Source organism: Poromitra crassiceps (genome assembly GCF_964638095.1).
Source record: "Poromitra crassiceps genome assembly, chromosome: 16".
NCBI lineage: Eukaryota > Metazoa > Chordata > Actinopteri > Beryciformes > Melamphaidae > Poromitra > Poromitra crassiceps.
The window spans coordinates 13,036,667-13,046,211 of NC_139645.1; positions in this window are offsets into that span (position 1 = coordinate 13,036,667).

A 9,545-nucleotide genomic window follows, 5' to 3' on the forward strand; every position below is an offset into this window, starting at 1 on the left:
ATTGAATATGGTGCAGATTGTTTCAGAGGATTTTCAGACCTGCCAAGAATGAAATTATACAGGAAACACTGAGCACCTCTAATTATTTGTCATAAAACTGATCCGATTTAAAGACATGGAATATTTCCACAAGATATCCGCTATCGATGATTCCAGTCTAAAGTATCGGTTTCAATATCAGCCTTCAAAAACCCATATTGGCCAAATCCTAGTAACTGGCTTTTGATTGCATTATTGTCACTTTAGCCTTGTTTTGTCCGGATTGGTCAAAGCGGATGGAACGGAAAAGGCTTTGAATTCGATTGTCATCAAATTTGTCCTAAAGACACGTATTGTTTTGTTACAGATGAACATGATTTGAAATGGCTATAATTTGATCTTCAACGGTGATATAAATTATCGTTCAACAGTGCATGAAGGATCCTTGTCTGCGAATGAGAAATTTGTATGACTGAGTGGTAATAACTCACTCCAGGCAAGAAGGAAGGATGTCAAAGAAAGTGACGCGGTCGCATGCTTGATTGTGTTGATTAAATTAACCGCCCTTTAACAGATAACGCGGCCCATTGTCATGCCGCTACTACCCCGCCGCTCTTTTAAAGATGTCTACTTTTAACCAGATTACATTCTGCCAAACTGAATTAAAAAGCAGATGGTCACCCCGACCCTGCACAGAGGGACCTCTCGCTTGAACGGTGCCCAACTCGGCTCTGTCGCAGTCATGGGGGCTTTGTCAGCTTCGCCTTTTCTCTCTGCCGCTTTCTATGCTAAAATGCATTTTGAAGTCCTGCAGCCTATTATACCCCATCTACACCTGGTTTTTAAATGTGAGCTGTATCCGGATCAGTTATCCGGATGTTAACTGGATAAGGAAAAATGCATGCTATTGCAAGGTGTAAATGCATCGTGATCAGGATGTGATCAGAACTTCCTGACCACATCTGGATGTAGTCTGGCTCACATTGTGTTCAGATCTTTTACACCCCATTTACGCCTGTTTTTTAAATGTGACCTGTATCCGGATACGTTATCTGGATGTTATCTGGATAAAAAAAAAATGCATGCTATTGCAAGGTGTAGTAAATGCATGGTGATCAGGATGTGATCAGAACTTCCTGACCACTTCTGGATGTAGTCTGACTCAAATTGTGTTCAGATCATTTCCAACCCATTTACACGTGGTTTTTAAATGTGACATGTATCCGGATACGTTATCTGGATGTTATCTGGATAAAGAAAATGCATGCTATTGCAAGGTGTAGTAAATGCATGGTGATCAGGATGTGATTAGAACTTCCTGACCACATCTGGAATGGATGTAGTCTGGCTCAAATTGTGTTCAGATCATTTACACCCCAACCTACACCTGGTTTTTAAATGCGACCATTATCCAGATAACTTATCCGGATACAGGTCGCATTTAAAAAACAGGTGTAAATGGGGGGTGAGAACAGTTTTGTTTTCAGGTTTTTAGTCAAATTATGAAAATGACATTGACTTCTCTTAGTCTTACAGTGATAGTGGTAGGAAATGCTTTGGTCATTTAGTCACTGTGTTTTCTGAATTAAAAAAAGACACCACCAACACAGTGGCTAAATAGCAAAAGCAATTGGCACGAAAGCAGCCGCAGACACACTTAGCAGCACGCGACTTGAGAGCCAACAATTAAGAACCGAACCCGAGTCTGAATATGGCGGCAGAGAGAAAACAGCAGGCGATATTTCTTTCCCCGTGCCTAAAGTTGCTCCTCCAAAAGCTGAACCAGATGGTCGAGGCTGTTGTGATGACGTTTCTCTGCCATGCAGGCAATTACAGCAAGAGGTCTCTGCTCCCTGTGTGGTCCTCAGAGAAGAACCGCTCAGTGGTCGGCGTCATGGTTCAATTACTTTGCGGAGAGTTACATAACCTGCACGAAAGGTTATAATGAGTAACCACCACCGCCCGTAAACCGAGATCTGGATGTGAATCTGCATCTGGTATATTAGTTTCACTTCTAGTAAATACTAGGGATAGGGGGAGGGGTTCCGATACAGCATAGTATCGCGATATTTTGTGTGGCAATATATCGTATCACACAAATGCCGAGAATCGCGATATTTTATTACTTAAATTGTCAAGTAAATAATAAAACCCTTTATGACAGGTTTTTTTTATGACAGCGGTGGTCAGTCTGTCTGCTCGACAATCCCATTTTACTGCAATGAAAATGATTGAAGTGAGATGAACAGACTGGAAACTTTATCGTATTAGATGAAACAGATGTTGACAAAGTTTTTTTCCTTTTGGGGGACATCATAAATCGCAGTATATCGCAATATTTTTAAAATCACAATAATATCATATCATGGGGACTCTGGTGATAATGCCCACCCCTGGTAATTACAAAGACGATGAGATTTCAAGCAAGACGGCCCAACTTCAACTCACTTCCTGTCATTTTGTCGCGTGGGTTTTGCCCGTGGTTCTCCACGGACACGCCCACTTAGGAGACTTTCGGCAGGTCTATTCATAGCTTTCAAGGGGCGTTACGTGCTGCCGGGAACGCCCACCTGACGGTCAAAAAAAAAACTTGTTCATTCCGCTGCCCGCCGAGTCGACTAGTTTCTCACGCTGTGTTTGTTCAGCCAAAATCCCGGATACCTGTTGTGCTATCGGTTGCACTAACCGACGAGGAGACACGCCTGGCTTGTGCTTTTACAGAATCCCGTCGGAGAAAGAAAGGAGGAGGTTGTGGATTTGTGTGATTAGACGTGGTTCAGTCGCTGGGGAGGGCAAATGGCTTTTTTTTCTACCATCAAAGTACACACGTCTTTGCGGCCAACATTTCATCAAAGGTAAGCTCAAGTAACGTTACAATAATGATTAAAATACCCCGTTAACGTTACTTGAGCACAACAGGTATCCGGCATTTTGCCTGAACAAACACAGCGTGAAAAACTAGTCGACTCGGCGGGCAGCGGAATGAACAAGTTTTTTTTTTTACCGTCAGGTGGGCTTTTCCGGCAGCACGTAACGCCCCTTGAAAGCTATGAATTGGAGTCACGTGACAATTTAGGAGACTTGCTGCTACCATTTGTTAGAGTTGGCGGAGCCTGCGGTGACCCATCTATAGTAGTAATATAATACCTATGGTAATTACCAGTAAATGTGGCTACCAGATGTTCTCCCGATGATGTTCTCCATCCACCGATGTGCAGAGCACCGATGTGCAGAGCACCGATGTGCAGAGCACCGATGTGCAGAGCACCGATGTGCAGAGCACCGATGTGCAGAGAGCACCGATGTGCAGAGCACCGATGTGCAGAGAGCACCGATGTGCAGACCGATGTGCAGAGCACCGATGTGCAGAGCACCGATGTGCAGAGCACCGATGTGCAGAGCACCGATGTGCAGAGCACCGATGTGCAGAGCACCGATGCCTCGCTCTCCGATCCTGGCATCTGCAGCCTCCATCGTGTAATTGGGTCTCTGGAGGATTGCCCTTTTCACTCTCATCTCTTAAAGCTTCGTTAGTCCTTGACTGGCTGACAGCTAAGAACACTCAAATGTCAACTTCGCTGACAACTGAAGGGTGTTGGCAGCAGTTGGAAAAGAAAAAAAATACCTTTCATCATGCTTCCATCAGAGGTAACGCAGTTACAATCAGATCACTCCACCCTAAGAAACGTTAGCTGTTACTAGGCTCCACCGTATGTATCATTTATGGGTACATTTTGTTGGTTTGAGGTATATTTGGCTTTTTATTGTGGATAAATGGCCAAACCCAGAGGATGTGATGTCACGGCGAGATATTTCCAGCAGTTACAAGGTAGTTTGATAGCAGAAAATCTTTCAGCAATCTAAAACAGCAGTAAACGTCACGTTTTCTGTGTCAATGCCTCCTTTCTAGAGTCACCAATTTTCACTGTTCATTAATCACCCAGGGAGAAATCCATCGTAGAGAGAGAGACCAAGTTCTCCATCCACAGGAGCAGGAAATAGACCAGAATGCACTGCAGCCACAAGACGTGCTGCGTCAAAATGTAGGAAAGCATTTGGCCTAACTGATTTATGAGGTCGGCTGAGGGAAAGAGTAAATTACAACATCACGAAATAACCCCTGGAATGCAATGAACATCACATTGTGTTGATATATCACTGGAAGTATCTGAGTATGTGGTTGTTTTTTTTCCTTTAACTGTTCATACTAGATCCAACAATGGCGTCGAACATCCATCCCGTGCACGGTGGTAGTAATTTTTGTCAAGTGCGAATCTGTTGACGCACACATCAAAAGATCAGGAGCAGGCGTCACTTTCGGGTGCCTTTCTGTTCAAACGTGCTGACAGAGTATAAGCCTTGTTCCCCCGCTCTCTGCTATGTCGTTACTATGTGTGTGAGCATCATGTAGAAGTCTTGATGGTGGTAACAAACAGGCCTGCATTTGTGATTCGTGCGCTACAAACAAATCCCGAATCATGTACTGTTAGAAGAGAAAAATACCACGAATCATTCTCATTATCGAGGTGATTTTCGGTCCGGGGGCATTTCCCATGGCCAAATGTTTTGTGGTTAACGTGCCGTTTCAGCAACAGCATTGATCATGATTTTGTCTCCTCTGGCGGTTGCTATGGAAACAGCTGGGCATTGGGTAGCCAGGATACAGTTATCCTGCCGTGTCCAAAAGGAGTCTGTGTGAATATTCAAGCTCTAGTTTTGGAGCTTTAAATAATCTTGTGAATATATTTTGAATATAATTTGGCTAACCCTTTATTTGGATAGTCCGCCTACAGAGAGTCTGCAGAGTAGGCTATTTGTAACAACAAACGGTGTTGTAATTTCAACAGCTTATTAGTTGACACTCACCAACTGTTTCACTTTTCTCTGTAGATGTTTAACAGATTATCTATAGAGTATATGTGGCAAGTCATGAATATACCTACATATTCTCAGAATAATTGAGTGGCTACAGGTGGTGAGAATCAGGTGTGTGGAACAGGAACCAAACGGAATCTGTTAAACATCTACAGACAAACATCTGTTGTACAGACAGTGGCGCATCATCTCCAGAGTAAGTGGTGGGAGTGTAAGTAGGGAGAAGAGGACAAGTGGCGCATCATCTCCAGAGTCTCCACCATAGTTTCTGTAAAATTGGTAAAATATAAGATGGTAGAGTAATGGTAAACACAGGGAACATGCTCACTCATCTGATTGAGATTGAAAATGATGTTGATATGATAATATATATTATTTTTAATAACCATCTGCTGTACGTAGTCAAAAAGGACCCAGTTAACCGCTGTCTTTCCCTATGATTCTGTACTATAGAGACAGTCCGCATGTCTGGGAACGCCCACAAAATGTTAAACGGCTGGCGCGCGAGTGGGGTAAAACCGCCGATATATCTCATGGGCTGACTCACCAAAAGACGGTGCTGTGGCTCTAAACTACATGTTTGGGGGTTCTAGAGCAGAACACAAGACGTCTGCTCAGATGTGCGTTTACTGCGGTGGTTAAATCGCCCGATCGTGTCTGCCTGGGCTGAGCTATCAGCTAAATTCTAACTTTGCTGAATGGATGGAATGGGGGAATTTACCCCACCCTGACCCCGCTCCCAGGCTAACCCAGCGTCTATTGTGGGCGTTCCTAGAGCCTGTATGGGCGTTCCCAGACATGCGGACTGTCTCTATTCATACAGCAGTAGAATATGAACTGGAAACAAAATGACTTTCATTTGAATTATGGTAAATCCAAGTGGGATGGTTACAGTGTCACCATGCTTCCTGGGGGCCTTGAAGTGACAACATGTGTTACAGTAGATCTTCCTTTTCTGGCTGTTCCTATATCATCATCATGACTCTTCTTCTTCTTTCTCTCATCTACAGCGAATGTAAAGTGGTGCACGGTCACAGACTAAAGAAGGGTTGAAGACATCATTCGCACGCCTCCATTTGAAACCAAGAGCCATTAACAGGTAGATATGGTATGATTCTTTCTGTTGTTTCTCAGTCCCAACCTATCTGATACTGTAGGTCAGATATATTTAGAAACAGGCGAGACTACATAACATTTCATTCGGACCAAAAAAAATTTTTTTAAGCGGATTTAAAGAAAATATTTTTTCACTGTTGTTTTTTTCAGTTTTGGTCCAAGTGAAATGTTCTATAGTCTCTCCCGATTCGAAATATGGCTGAACCGTTTGGTTTGAATAAGTAACACTATTTTTATAAGCATTTTACGAAATGTCTATGGGAAAGTAAATGGCGGATGAAAATCTCTGGTACAGTGCTGAAGCAGGAAGTGACGTTCACTTTGGCTCTCTATTGGCACACCTGCTACAAGGACAACAAGACCTTCCACTTGGTGCCAGGGGACAGATGGTAAATGGTAAATGGCCTGCATTTATATAGCGCTTGTATCCAAAAGCGCTTTACAGTCAGTAGGTACATTCACCCATTCACACACCGATGGCGGCAGGTTACCACGCAGGGTGCTGCCACACCAGCGGCAGCAATTTGGGGTTCAGTGTCTTGCCCAAGGACACTTTGACATGCAGACTGGAGGAGCCGGGAATCGAACCACCGACCTCTTTTATCCAAGGCGATTAGTGGACGACCCGCTCTACTACCTGAGCCGCCCCTGACACGTATTTGACATCGTAACCGGCCAATCAGGAACGCCGCTGGCAAAACAGTAATGGCTGCCTCCATAGCTCTGCGGCTCGAGCAGTAACGTCAACGTTCGTCGAGTTTACACAGTCATAAAGTGCAGTTATTGCAGAAATAGACTCAATAACAACAAACAACAACATTGTCATTATTATTATTATTATTATTATTATTATTATTATTATTATTATGATGATGTTTAGGTTGTTCTTTCATTACTAATATGGACGCCTTTTTTTTTATCCATTTGGCTTAACCCGCTGTCCCCACTCATTCCTGCACAGCACTATTCTGATAGATGAAGGTAATCTAGGTCCAGTAGCTCTCGGGGCGCTGAGGGAAAAGACTTCTGTGTACGCTGCACTTCCTCCCAGTGCCTCTGACACGCTGATTTATTGGACCGGAACCTCCTGTCACCGGCGGGTTATCTCTGGCCCACTGGAGCGGGTTGCACACGGGCCGCGGAGGGCCTGCGGGCCTCGTACCAGGTGTCTCGTTGCATTGCTGCAGACATGCTGACGGTGCAGACCTCGACACTGTGGCGAGTGGTCGTGTTATAAATGCAAAATAGAGGTGTCCTGTCCAATGAGTGTCACTGTTAGAGGTACCTACAGTAGAGCTTGGAGAAATAGCTGGTTTCAGCAGAAAGCCTTTGAGCGCACTCCAAAATGAAAATGCTGTGTTTATCTCACTCCTAGGCCAGTTGAAACTACGTTGCAGGTTGTCGGACCACCAAACACACTGGCTCCCATAGTTCCATCTCAGGCTTCTCCCCCAAACTATTGAAGTTATTCAGAGACGCAAAAAAAGTACATTTTCATGCGAATAGCTTCGTTGTGCCGCTTTGCAGCAAAATGCAGGAGACAAAAGTGTCATTTTATGCTGTAATAATAATATAACGGCCCCATTCACTTCAATAGTTTGGAAGAATACAGAGGGTTTTGGGGGTGAGCTATTTCTTTAAAGACAATGTAGCTAAAATACTGATTGGCTGTCATTTCATAACTTGTTGAAATGTGTGGTGAGTATGGAGGGGGCTACACATAAACACACATCCCACACACACACACACACACACACACACACATACACACACACACCGCAATTGTGATGTCATCAGTGATGTCACTCGAGCAATTGTGATGTCAGTGGTGGGAGTATAAGTAGGGAGAAGAGGACTAGTGGCGCATCATCTCCAGACTAAAGGTCCTTGCACATAGAGTCCGTTTTTTCGTCCGAAATCGATGCACGAAAAAAATAAAAATACGACCTCATTTGTGTCAATCATCATTGACACACCGAGTCCGACAATTACGTCCGTCATTTAAGTTTTCGGACGAGGTTCGATTTTCTGCGTTTTTCCGCATCCATGAAATCGTTTTGACAGGTGTTTGACCACCCAGAGCTGCCGTAGTGTTGCTATTCACAATGAAAAATGGCGTCTGAGAAGTTAATTCAGTTCGTCTCCCAGCACAAAGCATTTTATGGCAAAGCAGGAATACAGAGATTCGGAATTAAAAGACAGAATGTGCTGGGTGATTGCAGACCAGCTTGGAATGCGGGACGCGGTGTGTGTGTGTGTGTGTGTATGGGGAAGGGGGGGGGGGGGAGGAGAGAGACAGAGAGCCACACAGACACACTGCCAGTTGTGGATCAATAGGATCGCGGTAGTTTTCTTTTCGTTGCGAATCTTCGCAACGAATATTGGATAATTAACGCATCGGACTCAGTGGGCAAGGTATCTGTGCGTGACGTTTTTTTCCCGGATGACGGATTAAAAAAACGCAGCGAACAATTCGGACTCTGTGTGCAAGGACCTTAAGTGTTGGGAGTATACGTAGGGAAAAGAGGACAAGTGGCGCATCATCTCCAGAGTCTCCACCCTAGGAATTGAATTCCTATTGTAAAATAGTCCTAGATACAGAAATGACTCAGTTTTCGATTGAGTTGTTTTGAAAGGGGGGGAGTCAGTCTTGCATGGGACCCTTACCTTACAGTACGTCACCTCACAAACTGGTTTTCACTTTGAGAAACATGTCCAAGAGGGGGTAAGACAGAATTTTGGAGGGGGAAAAAACAGATTTGATATAGGGGACTAGCACAGGGTAAAGGATCATTGAACCACACCAAAGAGGCTCTCCATGGCTGTCGAGGCGAGAGAGGATTATTATTATTATATTCTCTGTCTGGCTGCGTGAAATGACACAGCTGCACACAGACCTATTTATGAAAGGTGCCACAGCTGTGAAATGGGACACACACACGCACACGCACACACACACACACACACACACACACACACACACACACACACACACACACACACACACACACACCACTGTGTGTTCTCATTGAAGAGGTGGCTGGCAGTTGGGTAGATGCTCTCGCTGTGACGAGATTCGAGGTTAAGGAGAGGAAAATCTGCTTTAAATGTAAACGTACTGTACCTTCAAAGTTACTTACAGATTGTCCAGCAGTTTCTGTAAGCGGTTGGTGTGAAACTGTGAAACACAGTATTTCCATCTTTCCATCCACAACAGCTGCTTTTTGGATTTCAGTTTGCTTCTTAAATAATTGTAGTAATCAAGTAATCATAATTACGAATGATTAAATTGCGATTCAATGTAATTGTGACAGCCCCGTTTTTGCATTGGTGACGCCTGTTGTTTCTTCGTCAAGATGGCTGTTTTCGTAATTGTCTTCCCTTCTGTCTAATTACAGCAGCAATTTTGTGATTGTCACAAGTCTGTGTGTCATCATGTTTTCTTTGCAACAGCAACAATTATTTTTCCTTTTCACATTTTGTTCTTTTTCACAGCTCTTTGTCTATTCTGGCTTGTTTTTTTCTAATCACAATATTTGTCATTGCATTTTGCTTCGTGGGACCTTAATGCTTCT